We start from the raw sequence: 19,130 nt of genomic DNA, 5'->3' as shown, positions 1-19,130 counted from the left end.
GACTGGGAACGAAGTGCCCTGTTGTGCTCAGTAACTGGTCTGGGGGCAGTCTTCAGGAAGTGTGGTTTCAACAATCATGGTAATGGATTTCAAGGGTCAGCATGTAAGACTACAAGCAAAATATGCCTCCTATTGTAAGAGATCTGAGTAGCACATTTCCCTGGCTGCTTCCCTGCATAGGTAAAGAAAGAGCAACAAAAGCATGTAGTTTAAAGAGCTTCTTGTCCAGATTAAATGAGTTAATACAAAGTTCATGGCTCATGCCTGGCACATATGAGCACTTAATGTATGTTAGTTCTTATTGAAATGTATTTCTGATACATCCTGGTCTTTGGGTGCCACATGAAAAGCGCTCTCATTACATATTCATCCCAGGTTGTGCTTGTTGATCATCAACACCCATACTTCAACTAAATATACCATTGGTTTTATTGCTTTGTAAAAGTGTTCCAGAGATAATCATTGTGGATGCTAGAAAAGGTTATTGCTCTATAAAGGGGATAAAGAGCTCAATTTTCCTGACTTGAGTTTGTGACCATAATATGCAATTATAATTGCATTGGTTATTTATTTGTCTCTAGTTTAGTTGAGGTACCTTAGAATTACAAAGTTTTAGAAGTAACTGGAAAATGTTAAGCCATCTGGTCCAAACACCATGCTCTGTTTATATGGTTTGGCTGTATCGCCACCCAAATCTCATCTTGAATTCTCACATGTTGTGGGAGGGATCTGGTGAGAGGTAATTGAATTATAGGGACAAGTCTTTCCTGTGCTGTTATCATGATAGTGAATAAGTTTCACAAGATCTGATGGTTTTAAGAAGAGAGAGTTCTCCTGCCAAGCTCTCTCTCTCTGCCTGCTGCCATCCATGTAAAACCTGACTTGCTCCTCCTTGCCTTCTGCCATGATTGTGAGGTTTCCCCAGCTACATGGAACTGAAAGTCCAATTAAACTTCTTTCTTTTGTAAATTGCCCAGTCTTGGGTATGTCTTTATCAGCCCCATGAAAACAAATTAATAAGGTTTAGCTTTCCCAAAGAAATGATCCTTCAGTCTCTTTTCACCAATGGTAATGATGAAAAACATACTGGTTTGTGGGGTTGGCTCCTCCTTGTTTGGGCTGTATTCAGGCCACTTTCTGTCTGGCTCTCTGGATCCTTCTTCATCACCCTGTGTTTTCCTCCAGGAGGCTGATTTCTATGGACTACATTATTTTTATTTTTTTCTTCAATTTTTATTTTAAGTTTCAGGACACATGTGCAGGATATACAGGTTTGTTACAAAGGTAACGTGTGCCATGGTGGTTTGCTGCACAGATTAACCCATCATCTAGGTATCAAGCCCAGCATCCATTAGCTATTCTTCTTGATGCTCTCCCTCCCCCGCAACCCCCGAGAGGCCCCAGTGTGTATTGTTCCCCACCATGTGTTCATCACTGACCATTAGAGAAATACAAATAAAAACCACAATGAGATACCATCTCATACCAGTCCGAATGGCAATTATTAAAAAGTTCAGAAACAACAGGCGCTGGTGAGGTTGTGGAGAAAAAGGAATGCTTTTACACTGTTGGTGGGAGTGTAAATTAGTTCAACCATTGTGGAAGATGGTGTGGCAATTCCTCAAAGATCTATAAGCAGAAATACCATTTGACCCAGCAATCCTCTTACTGGGTATACACCCCCCAAAATAGAAATCATTCTATTATAAAGATACATGCTTGCGTATGTTCATTGCAGCACTGTTCACAATAGCAAAGACAGAATCAACCCAAATGCCCATCACTTGATAGACAGGACTGCATTTTTGCTTCCAGTTGAGTTTGACCCATGGATTTAGCCAGCATCCACCAGGATATTGGCAGGTAGGAGGGGGAAATCAGGCTACTTATTTCCATGGGCCCCAGGTGTAGCTCTGATTGAAGTTACTACTCTCAAACTACTGAGTACTGGTAACTGTCTTTCCCACTGTTTCTTTTATTAGCCCAGCTTTTCATAATATGCTCTGTGGTTCTACTATAGCCCAATCATACTTTTGTAGTTAGTTCTTTAATGAGCTCATTCCAAATTATTTCAATTTAAATTTGTTGTATTTCCTGTTGGTATCCTCACTGCCACAGACTGCTTTAAATTAATAAAAATATATTCCTTAGAGAGGTGATGCAGCCCTTGGAGTCATACAGAGGTGGTCTTACCCATTTCTTCAAGTAACAGCTTTTCGAATCCACAGGGCAGAACTTAATAGAAACCCAAAAATCTGGACACTGCTATTTTCCAGTCTGACGCTTTTGTGACAATGATTTTGAGAGGCATTTTTGTGGAAAATCAAATTCAACAGCTAAGTGTTTGTTTCTAAATATCTAGCTGAGCTCAACAATCTTTTGTGCACCTCTCATTCAAAATTTTTCTAAGTCTTTTAATAATCTATTTTTATTTTCAGTCCTCGTCACGTCTTAGGAGAGCACACTCTCTCTGTGAATTCCTTTGTAATGCTAGCTGCTCTCTATGAGCGTGTTGAATGGGGTATTGATAAAGCACTGATAGCCTTTATGTGTTCTTAATTGACTGTTGCTTATTTCCCCTAAAGACACACTACACATCTTCAATGTTATTACATTTTCATTTCTAATGACTGACAAAGAACCTGTGTGGGGAGTGGAAGAGAAGGCAGGATGGAAAAGAAAAAAAGAAATCTGCAGCCTCACCAGAAAACCCACCCAGTTAACCGTGTTTTGAATAACATATTGTCTTAGTACAGAGAATAATATTTTACGTGTTATAATTGTATCCTTTTGTCCTATATTTTCAACTAATGTTAAAATACTCTCCAATATTTTATGCAGCTTTCTGGAAAGAAAAAAACTCCATGTGCTTATAAAGACTATACAATACACCATTGTGTTTCTATGCCACAAGTTACTTAACCTTGTCTTATAATTTGAATTGTTATGTAAGTTATGTTACATAAAACAAAACTTGATATTTGATTTGTTTATAAGCTTGACTATTATTAATGTTAACAATGTATATCCTTGGAAGTAAGACTTTCTGTTGTTGCTCTTTGTTTTCATATTCCTCCTTTGGGTTTTATTCTCAGAAATTAACCATAGGTATCAAAACATTTAAACAACTATCAATCTCTAGTACCATGAAATGTGTAAGAATTTCTACATAACCACACCTGGGCCAGCAAAATGTCGTCATCAGTGCAAACCCTGTTAATGTTCCAATTTCAACCTTTCTGATATTGTCTGTGGTCGTCGCTAATGTTCAATCACTTACACAAATGATTAATGATATTTCAACCCAGAGGCTTAAAATATTAATAGTTGTAGAGCATTTTCTCTGGATCAAGATTTGTTCTAGACACTATGCCAGATGGGCCTGATGCTTGCAAAACATTCAAGCAAGACAGTGAAGCCTTGAGCTGCATGGATTTCAACTGTGGTGGTCCGCTTATACATAGATCTTTTTCAATAAATATATCGGAAATTTTGGGTGGGATTTGAAGTGACAATTTGAAAAAACTCACAGACCAATTGCATCGCCTGGAAATACTGAAAACAATTAAGAAAGGTTAACTACGTCATGCAACATAAATATGTGCAAATACTAGTCTATTTTATCATTTACTACTATAATATATGTCTACTATGAAAAGTTAAAAATTCACAAAATATATGCACACACAGACAAAACATGGCACCATTTGCAATCAAGAGAAAGGCAAACAAATGTGAAGATGCAGTATTAAGTTATAACTGCATACAATTAACAGTAGTAATACTGTACCATCGTAATAATTTTGAAGCCACCTCCTGTTGCAATTAAGGCAAGCTCATGTGTTACCAGTATCATCTTAAAATGCTGAGTTACACACTAATCATATCCCCTGAGCAGTTTGTCTCTCTGGTAAATTGCAAATCACAGTAAAAAGTGATCTTTCATGATTCTTGCATATTTTTCATTGTGTTTTATGCAATACCATAAATCTTGGAAATACTATGGGACCCATATGAAGTGCCAACAGTCTTTTAGTTGTGTAACTGTAAGGCCCGGACAACAAGAACCCTTTTTCTGGACTGGTTCCTTCTATGCTTTGTTTCTAAAGTCAGGAAATACCTTGCTAGTAAAGGACTGTCAAAAGTTCTTTTGAAATTGGACAATGCCTTTGACCATCTGAAAGCTCCTGAGTTAAACACTGACAGTGGTGCCAAAGTGATCTATTTGCCTCCAAACACAACATCCCTAGTTTAGCCTCTAGATCCAGGGCCATACAAACCTTTAAGGCTCATTACACACAGTGATCTATGGAAGGAGTTGCCAACACTGTGGAAGGGAACTTTGACACAGAACATTCTGAAAGTCTGGAAGAATTATACTGTCGTTGCTATGAGAAAAGTCATGAAAGCCCGAGACAATAAATTCCTGCTTGGGAAAACTGTGTCCAGACGTTGTGCTTGACTTCACAAGATTTATGACAGAGGCAGTTCAGGAAGTCATGAAAGAGACTGTGAATATGGCGAAGGAAGGGAGGTGACAGTTTTGAAGGGTTTCACTATATGGATCTTGGAGAAAGTCAGGAGCTAATAGTCAACACACCAGAGGAACTAACAAGAGATGAATCGATGGACCTGAGTGCTCCCAAACCAGTGCCCAATGGTGAGGAAGAAGATGGAAAAAAAAAATAGTGCCAGAAAACAAATTGACAGTGGATAATCGGGAAGAAGAGTTTTGGTTAATCAAGACCGCTTCTGTTTTCTTTTTATGACATGAACCCTTCTGTGATACAGGCACTGACACTAAAGCAAACGGCAGAAGAAGGACTGGGACTGTACAGAAACATTCATGGAGAAATGAAAAAGTAAAATATCAAATCAAAATTAAGTTGTATTTCTGTGAAGTTACACTGAGGGTTCCTGTCTCTCCTGTCTCACCTTTTGCTTCCTTCGTTTCTTCTGCCTCTGACACTCTTCAAGCAGTAACACCAACCCCTCCTCTTCTTCCTCCTCCTTAGCCGATTCAATGTGAAGACAAACAGAATGAAGGCCTTTATGATGGTCTACTTCTCCACTGAGTAAATAGTAAAAATGTTTCTCATCCTTACAATTTTCTTCTAATATTTTTTTCACTAGCTTGTTATACAATCTATAATATATACAACATACAAAATATATGTCAATCAACTGTTTATGCTATTGGTAAGGCTTCAGGTCAAGAGTAGGCTATTAGTTAAGGTTTTGGGGAGTCAAAAGTTATACTCAGATTTTCGACTGCACTGGAGATTGGTGCCTTCAATCCTCACATTGTTCAAGACTCAACTGTATATATAATTTTAAAGCATATAAGAGCATATGTGTTTTTAATAGATACCTCAATTGCTTTCAGTATCACTTTACACTATCATTTAATAAAATATTTGTTCACACATCTTTCCTTCAGGTATTGTTATTTCCTAAAAACAGATTTCTTGAACTAGAATTATTCACCAAAACACCCCATTAAGGACGTTGATACATATGGTTCAGTTGCTTTCTTGAATATTTCCACCACTTGAACTTGAGATTCAAGTTTATGTGCTAATTGATAGATCCTCATCAGTGTTAAACCCTACATATTTATAAAATATACATATACATATATATAAATAAATTTGATAGGTGAATATCACAATTACTTATAAAATATTCCTAGAGTGTCTGAGTAATTATCCATATCTTCACTTAGTAATTATTTTAGCTTTGAGAATATAAACTTTTCCCACCTGCTTCTAGCACATGGGCCTCAGTGAAAGTCTTTTTACTCTAGTCATACATTTCTTAAGGTTGCCCATACAGCCCTTTCATTTATTACTTTTCAAACTGAAGAGAACAAACAGCATAGCAGGCACAGAAGGAGAATTTTCAGCTTGCAGCTAGTTAATGGTTATCAAAGCATATAAGCATATCTCACTAAGGTTCCAGTTCCACCCTCTCTGGCACTGTCTGTGGTCTTGGCCAATGCTGAATCAGTTACACAAATGATTACTGACCCACAGGCTTGGGGTATTAATGGTTACAAAGTGTAGCCTGCTGTGCCAGATGTTATGTAGATGGGTCTGATGCTTGCAAAATATTGAAGCAAAAAAATCTAACATCTCCATAGCATTGTCTTCAAAAGCACCTATAAAAATGGACCTACATATTTTGAAAAGAGTATGTATCTGGAGATAACATGAGACACAGAAAGGAGAAGGAGATCTTATTGAAATGTCTGATAAAAAGCCACTTAATTAGGCTCCCTCACCACACTTTTTTTTTCTCTAACATCCAAGACTGTTGAGAAGTGATGGTCTGTGTAAAGTGACTTTCACAATGTTCAGCATATACTTTGTGATTAGAGAAGGGTGACACATATTATTCACTCAAGCACTACCACTACATAGCTATGTGACACCATGTCAGCAACTCAGCTTCTCTGAGCTTCAGTTGCTTTATCTGTTGAATTAAGGCACCAGATGACATGAACCACACTCTAATAATGAAATACTGATGAGAGGGGATGGAGAGCTATTGGAGTCCTATCATTTGCACATCTGGACCATGTGATGGAGAACCAGGGATGACAATTGAGAAGAGAGACAGAGAACCCTCTGTCTGTGTCCAAATGCCCAGCATTACCACCAACAAGAGTCAGCCACATCAAAGCAGGCACTGGGATAAAACACATTCCATCTTTTTGCTGGGCTTCACCCTGTCTCCAGGTAAAAAATCAGGAGAGCTTACAGAAAGCACAAGTGTTATCAGTTCATTTTCACGCTGCTGATAAAGACATACCTGAGACTGGGTAATTAATAAAGAAAAAGAGGTTTAATAGACTCACAGTTCCATGTGACTGGGGAGGCCTCACAATCATGCAGAAGGTGAAAGGCAAATCTTACACGGCAGCAGGGAAGAGAGAATGAGAGTCAAGCGAAAGGGTTTCCCATTACAAAACTATCAGATCTTGTGAGACTCATTCACTACCATGAGAATAGCATGGGGGAAACCACCTCCACGATTCAATTATCTCCCACTGGGTCCCTCCCACAACATATGGGAATTATGGGAGCTACAGTTCAAGATGACATTTGGATGGGGTCACAGCCAAACCATATCAACAGTTGAACTGAAAAGACATGTCTAAGTATGGGATTTAAAAGACAGCAGAAACATACCTGTTGTCCATGTGAGTATTTGGCAGGTGTTATTCTATAATACCTGTGTCCCACCCCATGTCCTCACACTTGCTCTTCTCTCTGCTGCAAATATTATTCCGGCTCTTCACATCTCTGGCCCCTTCTCTTCACTCATACCTCAGCTTACTCTGCTCCACCCCAGACACAATGGCTGCCACTGAAAACCCTTCTGAAGGCACCCCTCCTGCATCAGGATCACATCATCTTGGGCTACTGTTCTCAAACAATTACCACCCCAAAGCATGTGTATGTGTGTGTATTTGTGTGCGTGTGATACATACTTGTTTTATTTTCTGTCTCCCCCAAATGCATTTTATTTTCTGTCTACCCCCAAAGTGGTATAGGAAGAGTACCACTTTTGTGCTCATTTTTGTCTAGCAATGCTGCTGTATATGAAAAACTGTATAAACATGTGTTAAATGAATGAATGGATGAATGATCTCTAGGAGAAGCCCTACAGAATCATGTTACAGGATAGAAGGATTCTGCACAGGGGAGGAAATAATGAGAGATCCTGACCCTGGCCTAACCAGGAGGGGTAGAGGGCAGGAATGGCCTAAAGAGGGGGATATTTTACCAGTGACATTGATTAGCATTATGAGTGCATGGTAAAACAAAAGTAGACCGACTTTTAATTGTTTTATTACTGTTTTAAACTCTACACAAACACTGCACCCCTCATTGCCTGCACCCCAGGAAGACTGTTCCCATTGCCCTGCAGTATACCACTGGACTTACAAGCGAATCTTCTGCTTAATGCAGAGAAAGAAAATATTAAATTAAGGAATGCAGAGGAACCTCAATATCTATGATCTATCTATCAACTATCTAAATATTCTTTCAACAAACATTTGTTGAGTACCATCTATGAGCCAGTGCTGTGTAAAATGCAACAAAACAAGGTGGTGAAGGCATAGCTGCTGGGCTCTGTGCCTGGTTGTAGACCCAGGCCCAGGAGGGACAATGACACTGAATGGTAAAGTCTTCCCTACAGATGAGAGTCAAGTGCTTGGTGGATGTCACAGATGTGCTGAGTTCTTCTATTGTGGAATACCAGGGGAAGTCAATCCCAAGAGGTGATGTGTTAGGTGGGCTCTGAAAGTCACTCAAGACATTGCCGGGAAGCAAGAGGAGGAAAGTGTTTTGAGTGAGGCACAGAGATGTGAAAAGGGATGGCCTGTTTGGGAATGCAGGCTAGTGTGTCTAGTACTCCTGTGGCTTGAACTGCAGCCCAACATATAGAAGAGCAGGGAAAGAGGACAGAAAAGGTTAAGTTTGGCCAGGCATACAGCAGGCCTTGAATGCTACATTGAAAATAAAACCCAAGAAACAAAAAAAGCAAAATGATCTTCTATCAATGGGTAGCCATCAAGGTGTGTAAGTGGGGAATGACACCAGGAGCCTTTTACTTTTAGAAAACTCCCCTGCTGGCTGTGAAGATCACAGCCAACATGGCTGACCTTAACTCTGTGCAAATGTCAGCCAGCAAGGAAAGTGGAGCTCCCTATAGCATGCACCTGCTCTCTGCGTCAATGTTTCATCCCTTTATTTACTGCCACTTTTCTGAACCTCAAAAACCCATTCATGTTTATTAATGACTACCTATAGTACATCACAAGTGTGACATTTAAAAGTTAAAGTTGTTTGAATTATGAGATTGCCAAGGAAATAAAAATTCCTCTACATTTGAAATCCTTTCAGTCCTACCAACCCCCACAGCTATGGAAAAAGAGCTTAAGGATTTTCAAACTCCAAAGAATATTTTTATAGAAGGACCAACTGTGAAGTATTTCAAACACTAGTCATTGTTGTGTTGTTTTTTAAGCTGTGAACATGTCAAAGTCTTTAGTAGGGAAAGTCCATTATCTCTAGTGCAATGATAATAAAATACATAACATGATATAATTATACGTATATTAAAATGATGCATATGCAGGCACAGAGTCCAGAACAGAGCAAAATGGAAAAATAGAGTCAGCGTTGTGTGCTCCGAAGAACATTGGCTTTAGTGTGAGACAGTCCTGGGCTCAAACCCCAGCCTCCATTTCCTTCTAAGGAATCATTGCTAAACTTCAAGGAGACGGAATACACCAAAGACATGAATTCTGCCCAAGCAAGGTCACACTGACATTTAACCCAAACGGATAGTGACATTGAGCCCTTCTCACTTGATTGCAGGGTGTCCTTCCTCTCATCAGCATCTTCTGATTCTTTCTTCCATTTGCAAAAAGAGAATACCATGTGCCTACGATTAGTCCACTCATTGCCCTTGTCCTGTGGGTTATGTTAATCGGGTAAAGCTTTGGCTGTGTTACAACAGCAGCACCCCTAAATACCAAAGGGTTTACACTTCCAGCTCACACAAAATCAACAAAGAATCCAGGTGACATTGGCACAATTATCCCTCATGCCACTTGCCCCCACCATCTCCAAGTCTGAGGAGGAAGGGGGCTGGGATGTGGACCCTGGCTCTGCCCCATTTGGAGCTACTTTTTCACTGGACCCCAGAGAAGTCTTTCTCTACCCAGAACTTCACAATATCTCTAATGAAATCGGAGTTTTCAACTTCTCTTTCATTTGTGTTTTTTCCTGTATGTAAATATCAGTAAACGAACTTTCAAAAACCATCTCCAACTGGGTGTGGTAGTGTGTGCCTGTGGTTCCAGCTGCTCAGGAGGCTGAAGCAGGAGGATGGTTTGAGCCTAGGAGTTTGAGGCTGCAGTGAACTGAAATCATACCACTGTACTATAGCCTGGGTGACAGAGCTAAACTCTGTGTCAAAAAAAAAAAGATTATCCATTTCTACAATGATAAGGTATAGACCACAGAACACATTCTAAATCAATTTCACCAGTTTTTACCAGGCTCCAACTCTAGGCCAAGACAAGGTTAACTCACTGACTTAGCAACTCCTACCACCAAAACGACTAACAAGTGTAGCGTGGAAAATGGAAAACGGAAAATAGGTTTCCATGACCAAACCCATCGCTGAATTCCTCTATGATGTCTCAAGAAATGAGATTTGTAAATAATGAACAGAGAAAAAGGTGACCTCAAAGGAGTCCTCAAGCTTCGCCATGTAAAGAGCATAATAAAATGTCCACAGCTTTTTAGAGGATATCTTTCTGGTTTCTACCCAAGACAACTTCAAAATTTCAAGGTACTAATTTCATCCAGAAATTATTTACTTAAAATCTTGATACATTAGAGAGAGAGAGAAGAAAAAGAAGAAAGGAAGGAGAGAGGGAGGGAGGGAGGGAAGAGAAGACAAGGGAAGGGAAGGGAAGGGAAGGGGCAGAGAGGGAGGAACAAAATTTCCCTTTTCTTACATTTTCCTCTTTCATACCTAGGATAAATTATCATGTTTTGGAAGTTTCCAGAAATTTAAAGATAATCTAGTTCTATGACTCTTTTCAGAGAAGGAAATCTGTAGCTCAGGGAGGTGAGACTCACTGTCACTAATCACAGGCTCAACAAATGAATGAACTGAACCTTTGTGAGGACTTTCCACAAACCCTGTTGTGCTATTTAGCTAAACAACAGCTTAGATGAGAGGAAGACCTTGTGGGGTAATTATCTCTCCCAGATCCCAGCCAAAGAATGCAGCCTTCTGTTTGTACCAAGGCACTTGGTTTCTGTGTTTCTGTGCTGAAAGAGCAGTGCCTGTTAGAGTCCTTGGCCATCGGCCAGAGAAGCTGGGCTCTGGAAGCAGTTCAGGAGACTGCAGTGAATGGGAGGAAGGCTCCCAGCTGAGAGGAGGCTCTTGGCTGTCCGCTGAGGAGAGGCTAGGAATCCTTCACAATGAACGACTGAGAAATCCCTCCAGGAAGGTAAACAACTTCAAGTGTGCAATTGGTGGCCAAGGATGAAATACTGATGTGAGCAAAAGGCCAATTAAATGTCCGCCTGGTTACTCATTTTTTTCTCTTCTTCTTTTCCACTCCCTTCCTCCCTCCTCTTCCCCTTCCTGTGGCTTCTCCTCCTCCTCTACCTCCTCCTGCTGCTGCTTCTCTTCTTCTTCCTTCCTTTTTCCATAAACCACTAAAATGATTTATTTTTTTCAGGTATCTAAACCCTAGATGTTTAAAATCTCCAACATCTATTTTAGATGGAGTGTGGGGTGATGCACACAGCCTAGAGAAGCTCCTTATGTAACTGAGGTGTTTACCAACCCTCCACTATTTATTCTCATTACTGGTCTGTAACTCAATGCTCTTCTGCACAGATATAGTAAGTAAAGTGCAGAGCTGGTGGTCAAATAGACCTGGATTAGAATTCTGACTCTGCATCTAACTGTGTGTCCTTGAAGAAGTTGTTTGCTGTCTCTGATTCTCACTTTCCACACTAAGAATAGACATAAAGTGCAGACCCTGCAGAATCATAAGGAGGAGATCTCGGATGCATTCCATTACCCAGCTCTCTGTGTGTTAAAGAGCTTCAAGGTTTGCTCCTCTTTTCTTCCCTGGTGACAATTTCCATGTGCCAGATAAAAATATTTTTCATTCACTCATTTGTTTATTCACTAAGTGTTGACTTCATGGGATAGTCAACTGTTCTAGGTTCTGAGTTTTCAGGAATGACCTGAAGACACAACGTGCCTACCCTCATGGAGACAGGCTCCTGGTAGTGAAGGTCAGTAAGTCAACACCAGAAAAGAAAGTGAACAAACTTTTACCTTTTAGTTACTGTTAAATTTCTTTTCCTGGCACTTAGTAGATGGTCAGTTAATATCTGTAGAATGATTTAAATGAATTACATTTGGTAAAAAAAAAAAAAAAAATTAAAACATGAGGCAACATTTAAAATATTATTTAATCTATAAGTATATGTTATTACTATATCTAGTAATGATCAGTTCTATAAGGAAAAATCAAGTACAGTGAAAATCAAAAGTTATCAGAAGTTATAAGGTGGTGAGGGAAACCTTTATACGGAGGAGGTATTTGAGTAGAGAGCTAAGTTAAAATGAGGCAGCAATCATAATGAATATTTATTCATCACCTAATCATACAAGAAGAGTTCTTGAGTTTTCCATACATTCAATTATTAAACTCTCCATAATCCAGTGAGAGATTGCCATTATCATCGCCATCCTAACACTGATGGAACGAAGCACTGGGAGTCAAAGAACTTGTCCAGGGTCAAACTCTCTTCTATCTGTCTAGTGGCATTTCCACTCTAGATAGACAGAAGAGAAGTTGAGATTTGAACCCATAACCCTGACTCTAGGTTTGTGTGTTCAGCCTTCTTGTGGCATTGGCTCACTTCCATCAGGTTAGGTGACTTTCTCAAGCCTTGGACCCCTCAGATCCAAATTATAGAATAACAGTTCAATCATATTGTGTGTTTCACAATAACCTATGCTCGAAGTGTTAGTAGCAGATGGAAATGTTTGTTGCCCCCATAGGCAAATAGTATAGGCTTCAGGATTTTGGAGCAAGCTCTGCCATCATCCACAGAAAACTCCTCTCCTTTTGAGAGACAGCTCTCTGCCAGCTATTAGGCCTTAGTAGAAACTGAATGCTTGACCATGGGCCACTAAGTATCTGAGCTACCTATCATGAACTGGGTGTTACCTGACCTACCAAGCCATAAGGTTAGGCATGCAGTACAATACTTCATCACCAAAGGAAATTCTGTATACTGGTTCAGGCCCAAGAAGGTCCTGAAGGCATAAGTAAATTACATGAAGAAGTGACCCAAATGCCCATGGTCCTTACTCTGGCTACCCTGCCTTCTCTCTTCTAACCTGCACCTGTGGCTTCATGGATAGTACCCTATGATCAGTTGACAGAGGAACAGAACAGTTGAATCTGGCTTCAGATGGTTTTGTATAATATGCAGACACCACCAAATGTGGACAGCTGCAGCACCACAGCTTCTTTCCAGAACATCCATGAAGGACAGTAGCAAAGGGAAAACCTCCCAGTGAATAGAACATTGAGCAGTGCACCTGGTTGTGCACTTTACTTGGAAGAAGAAACGGCTAGACATGCAATTATGCGTCAATGCATGGGCTGCAGAACCAATAGTTTGGCTAGATGCTCAGGGTCCTGGAAGGAAATGGAGTCTCCATTTATATTTATGTCTTTCCAACCGGGCCATAGGCTCCACCAGGACGAGAACTGCATCTGAGCCACCTGCCAGTCACTGGGATTTTAGGGTACAGAGAGGCCCAAACTTTGAAAAGGGAACACAGAACAGTATGGTTCAAAGAGGAAGAAACCTGAGGAAGACAAGCCTGACTTGATTGGCTCCATTTCTTAAACTGCTCCAGAGCTGAGAGTCAGAATGCTTCCATGGGCTAGAAGAACTTGAGTTATTAAAACCATAAATTTCATCCTCACCACCTGTATGTTTGAAAATAGCTATACCCCCTTCCAGATGTCTTCCAGATGTCACTCAGTGCAGTTTAGAGGCTGCCTTGAAGGGAATCCACTGATCTTCCTTTTTTCTGTGTCCTGAACCTGAGGCTCCTCACAGACCTGAAGTCTGTATCTTCCCCAGTACCCCTTGCGGGGGCTGAATAATGTCACCACAGATGTCCACATCCTAATCCCTGGAACCTGTAAATGTGTTACTTTACATGGCAGAGGGACTTTGCAGGTATGACAAAGGTAAGAATCTTGAAATGGGGCGATAACTTATCTGGGTGAACCCAATGTGGTCCCAAGAATCTTGAGGGAAGCAGAGGTAGTTCAGAGTCTGAAGGAAGGTGATTTGATGTGAGACCGCTAGCCAAGAAATGAGGATGGACTCTAAAACCTAGAAAAGACTGTGAAACAGTCTCCCCATCGCCTCCAGAAGGAACAGATTCCTGACAACACTTTGATTTTAGCTCACCAAGATCGAGTTTGCACATCCAAATTTCAGAACTGTAAGATAATACATTTGTCTTGTGTAAGCCACTAAGTTGTGGTAATGTGTTTCCGTGGTGATAGAAAACTAATACGAGCCATGCGATGGATCTGCTGAGTTGACAGAAGTCCACTCGAAGATGAACAATCCATTCCTATGTAAGGTAGACACTCTAGTTTCTTGTGGCTATATAAGCGAGCCAAAGATGGCCTCTACGTATTGGCTACTGGGTTGTTTATTTCTTCGCAGAAAGCTGAGACCCCTGAGCTCAAAACTCCACTCGCTCCAAAGTCAAATATTTTGTATATCCAGTTATTTAAAGTATAACCCAAACAAGTCATTTGTAGCCTGTTTGTTTTGCATACTCCGGGAAACCTCACCAGACAGTCGTTACCCATTGATAAGGTAGGGCCTTGTAATTACATCAGAAGAAGCAACTGCTACCCTTGGGAGCTTTCTGACCCAGCCTTACTGTTCAGCAACATCACCTGGGCACACAAACCACTGGATGGTCTCGTGCTGTAAGGACTTTCCTGTTATGCAGCCCTGTCCAAGTACTGCCCCATAAGGCTTGCTGTGTGTTACAGCCTTTCAGGATCATACCTATTTCTTGATCAGCCTCCAAATCCCTTGAACTTCCTATTTACTGGCCTCTAGTAGGAGAATGCCCAGAGTTGCCCAGGACTTACTTTAAACAACTGAACTATTATTTAAGGAATCAAATCAGATTCTAAGTTGTCAAATTTTCTCCATGTAAGACTGCATATATATACACTTAACTCTAGGTAACGTTAAATATATAGTCAGTCTTGTTTCCAATTATATAACATTTTCACTTACTATCTAGCAAGAAGTTGGCATACAAGACAAAGTGATACCTGCTCAATTAGCCTGTGTGCCTGATGGAGATAAACAAAACAAAAAGAATTTTAAGGTACACCCACCCCTTGTTAATGTATTCTTTTGGTTAATTTTATTACAGCTCAAGCATACTATCTGCTTTCGACTACTAAGGAACTCATCTATTTAGTACTTATTCCAGTTTGGGCAGCTATGCTCAACCCGTGATCAGGAATTTTTGTTTAACAGAACTGAGAGGGCAAGGGGTTAATTTCCACCCTGGAAATGGCTGACTGATGATGTATTCACGCCGAGGTTGTGTTGCTGAACATTTCACAGGTAGATTGAGAACAACGTGATTTAGAGAAGCAATAACATACTTCTCAGGAGAGGAGAAATTGAAAACTGCTTGTACAGTAGTTTAACTAATAAGTGTAAATGACTTATTTGGTTTGAAGCTAAGTCACAAGTTAGGCACATGAAATGTGGGTGTAATTAGGCCTGTTTCACATTAAGTACCATGTTTATTTCCCATCTGTAAACTGATAAATAATGCAGCCATTGGAAACTGAAATTGTCTTGCAACAGTGATGCATAGATTTAGCATTTTTTTAGAAGATTTTATGCATATCCTACAAATGAGTCGAGAACATAGTTGACTTGCTTGCAATTAAATTCAAAGTTCACATAGAACCTAAGATGAATGTTTTCCCCTCTTTTGGGACACACACACAGAAACACACACACACTCACATAATGGTAAAATGTACATAACATACATTTGCCATTTTAATCTCATGTTTATGATTATATATATGATTCAGAGCCATTAATTGCTTTCAAAATGTTGTGCATTTGTCACCATTATTTCTTAAAAGTTTTCAACACCCAAACAGAAACTGTAGACCTGTTAAGCAATAACACTTCATCACCCACCCACCAGCCCCTGGTATCTGCTAATCTACTTTCCATGTCTATGGATTTTCCCATTATAGATATTTCACATAAGTGGAATCATACAAGATTTATTCTTTTGTCTGTTTTATTTCACTTAACATAACATTTTCAAGGCTCATCCTTGCTGCAGGACATTATCAGAACTTCATACATTTTCTTGCCTAAATAATATTCTGCTGTATAAATACGTCACATTTAGTTTATTCATGCATCAGTTGATGGACATAGGTTGTTTCTACATTTCGACAATTGTGAATAAGGGTAAGATTGGATTTTAATAAATAGATGGGCAAAGTTGAGATATTCCTTGACCTTTAGAATTCTTTCTCTCCTTTTCAAACTTGCCATCCTCCACCTCTCTAGAAAAAATAATAATAATAAGTAGGGTTATTTCCTCTGGAGAGGGAAAAAACTTAATTTTAAAGGAATCACCTTGGTAAAAATGAAAAAAATTTGATAGATAATTGAAAATAGCCATTTTACATCCTTAAAAAACAGTTAACAATCATCTTTAGAAAAAGTACATTTCTCTACTAGTTAGTAGAAGAAGTTTTTTAAGAAAATTACCTTTAATCGGCATCTGTCTGTGTGTAAGAAGAAAGAACAGGAAAATCATCAGCCTTTTCTGCTTCATCATTGGAATATTTCAGAAAAACAAAATGATCTTTATAATCCTGATAATTATCTCAAAAATGGTGTTTGTTACACAGGATAAAACAAATCGTTTTTCTTTATACTTATTCAGCTTCCACACCACTATTTCACTTCTGGTCATCAAATGTGTGCTTTTTTTCTCCCTCACACCAAACAATTTTTAAATTCTTGGCAGACAACAGCTGGGTGTCCTATGATTTAACTCAATCATTTAACTCATACGATCTCAGGATCGTATCAGACACCATAGGCTAACGTTCAGTCCCACAAGACTGCCCCCACTTCAAAAGTCAGTAACAAGATCTAGGGTGTCATCATTGCTTCTGACTTGGCAAGTACAATTGCAGAGGTTCCAGTAACCCCCTTTCTCAGGGTTAATGATTTTCTACAATAGTGTGTAGAACTCAGAGAAGCGCTTTACGTATGATTACAAGTGTATTATAAGAGATACAACTCAGAAGCTGACAAATGGGAGATATGTGTTATAGTTTGAACGTATCTCAAAAATTAATATGTTGGAAACTCAATCTCCGATGATTGGGGTTGGAGCCTAACAAGAGGTAATTAGGTCATGAAGGCTTTGCCCTAATGAATGGATGAATGTCATTATCAAGGGAGTGGGTTAGTTACCAAAGACTAAATTTATTAGAAAAGTGAGTTTGTCCCCCTCATGTTCTCTCACTCCCACCCTCACCCAGACGCCTTGTTCCATGGGATGACATGGCACTAAGGCTCTCAAGTGCTCTTGGACTCCCCAGTCCTCAGAACCATAAGCCAAATAAATTTCTGTTTATTATAAATTACCCAGTACGTGGTATTCTGCTATAGCAAAATAAAATGGACTCAGACAGAAAATTGGTACTGAACAAGTGATGATGTTGCTATAACAAATACCTGAAAATGTGAAAGCAGCTTTGGAACTGGGGAATGTGCACGGGTTAGAAGAATTTAGGAAAGCAGGCTAGGAAAAGCCTAGATTGCCATAAATAGAGCATTAAGGGCTGTTGTGGGGAGGACTCAGAAGAAGAGAATAGCTGTAAGAAAAGTCTGAATCTTCTTAAAGTTTATTTAAGTGGTCATGATCAGAATGTTGGTAGAAATATGAGCAGTAAAAGCCATTCTGATGAGGACTGAGAGAGAAACAAGGAATAATTTATTGGAAACCGAAATAAAGCCTATCTTTGTTATAAATTGACAAAGGATTTGGTTGAACTGTGTCCATTTTCAAGGGCTTTATGGAAGGTGCAATTTAAGTAAGAGTGATAAACTATTAGGCTGGTTTTTGCCATTGGATATAATGGCAAAACCGCAATTACATCTGCACCAACCTCATAGGATATTTGGTAGAAGAAATTACTAAGCAAGATATTGAAAGACTTGCCTGGCTACTTGTAACTGCTTACAGTGAAGTGATAGAAGTCAGAAGTGATGCAAAGAGGAAATTTATAACTAAAAAGGAAGCAGAATGAAAAGACTTGGAAAAGCTTAGCCTGCCATGTCAGGAAGAGAAAAAAGAAAGAAAGACACAAACAAAAAACAAAACAAAACAAAAAAACATGCTTGGGAGAGAACACTAAGAGTGTGACCAAGTGACCATTTGCTAAAGTGATTAATATGGATAGAAGGAAGCCAGCTTCCATCTAACCAGACAATGAGAGAATGCTCTTGGAAGCATTTCAGAGCTATCCCAGGTGAGCCAGAAACTTGAGGGCAAGGTTTTCAAAGAAATGCCCGTGGAACCTTAGAATCTGCTGCCCTGTGACATCTAAAATTCAGAGATCCCTGAATTCTGGTGCAGCATCCCTCGGCCACCCCAGCTGTGGCTCAGGTGAGTCCAGGTGTGGCTTTACCCACTGTTCCCAAAGTTACAAGCCATAAACTTTGGGAGAACTCATGCGATTCTAATTCCGCAGACAGACAAAATGCAAGAGCTGTGTGGCCAAGATGGCGTCCGTCTAAATTTCAAAGGATGTCTTGGACAGTCTGGGGACATAGACCTGTCACAGGAGTAGACACCACAGACAGCACCCACTAGTGCAAAGCCTAATGGTGCTATGAGAGTGGAACAGCCCTTGAGACCCCAGAACTGTAAAGCCACCGGAGTGTAGCTCCAGGAGCCGTGCAGTTGCAGGTGCAAGATTTTAACCCATGATAGCTTCTGGATGGATTGTGCTCGGCAAAGCCGTAGGCATGGGGCTGCCTGACACTTTGGGGACCCAGTTCCTAACCCACTTTGTGCTCCGGATTCAGGACATGGAGTCAAAATAAATGATTCTCCAGATTGAAGACTGAATGTTGTTTTCCCTGTTGGGTTTTGGACTTACTTGGGCCCAGTTACTCCTTTCTTCTTGTCTATTTCTCCCTTTTGAAGTGGGAGTGTCTATTCTGTGCCTGTTTCACCATTGTATTTTGGAACCATGTACCTTGTTAATTTCAGAGGCTCACAAATGAAAAATTATTTGCCTCCAATGAATTGTGCCTTTAGTGTCACTTATATTTGATTTAGATGAGACTCTGGACTTTGAACTTTTCAGTTGATGACTGGAACAAGTTAAGACTTTTGAGACTATTGGGATAGAATGAATATATTTTGCACTGTAAGAACAT

General features: G+C 39.8%; 1 protein-coding gene across 2 annotated transcripts in view; it reads right to left on the bottom strand.

The window, feature by feature from the left end:
* Positions 1-15,958: 15,958 nt before the first annotated feature.
* The window catches only part of HS3ST1 (heparan sulfate-glucosamine 3-sulfotransferase 1), a 46,199-nt gene continuing 43,027 nt past the window's right edge, over positions 15,959-19,130 (bottom strand). Inside the window, exon 5 of one of the 2 annotated variants that reach the window (XR_001885539.1) lies at positions 15,959-16,228. The gene's annotated coding sequence lies outside the window, so the exon portion shown is untranslated. The remainder of the gene's footprint in view (positions 16,229-19,130) is intronic. The other variant, XR_001885538.1, reaches the window with a different exon arrangement.

This window comes from Rhinopithecus bieti, unplaced genomic scaffold (genome assembly GCF_001698545.2).
Source record: "Rhinopithecus bieti isolate Rb0 unplaced genomic scaffold, ASM169854v2 scaffold_865, whole genome shotgun sequence".
In the NCBI taxonomy this organism is placed as follows: domain Eukaryota; kingdom Metazoa; phylum Chordata; class Mammalia; order Primates; family Cercopithecidae; genus Rhinopithecus; species Rhinopithecus bieti.
The sequence above is the reverse complement of the archived record's forward strand: the minus strand, read 5'-3'. Positions and strand labels throughout refer to the sequence as shown.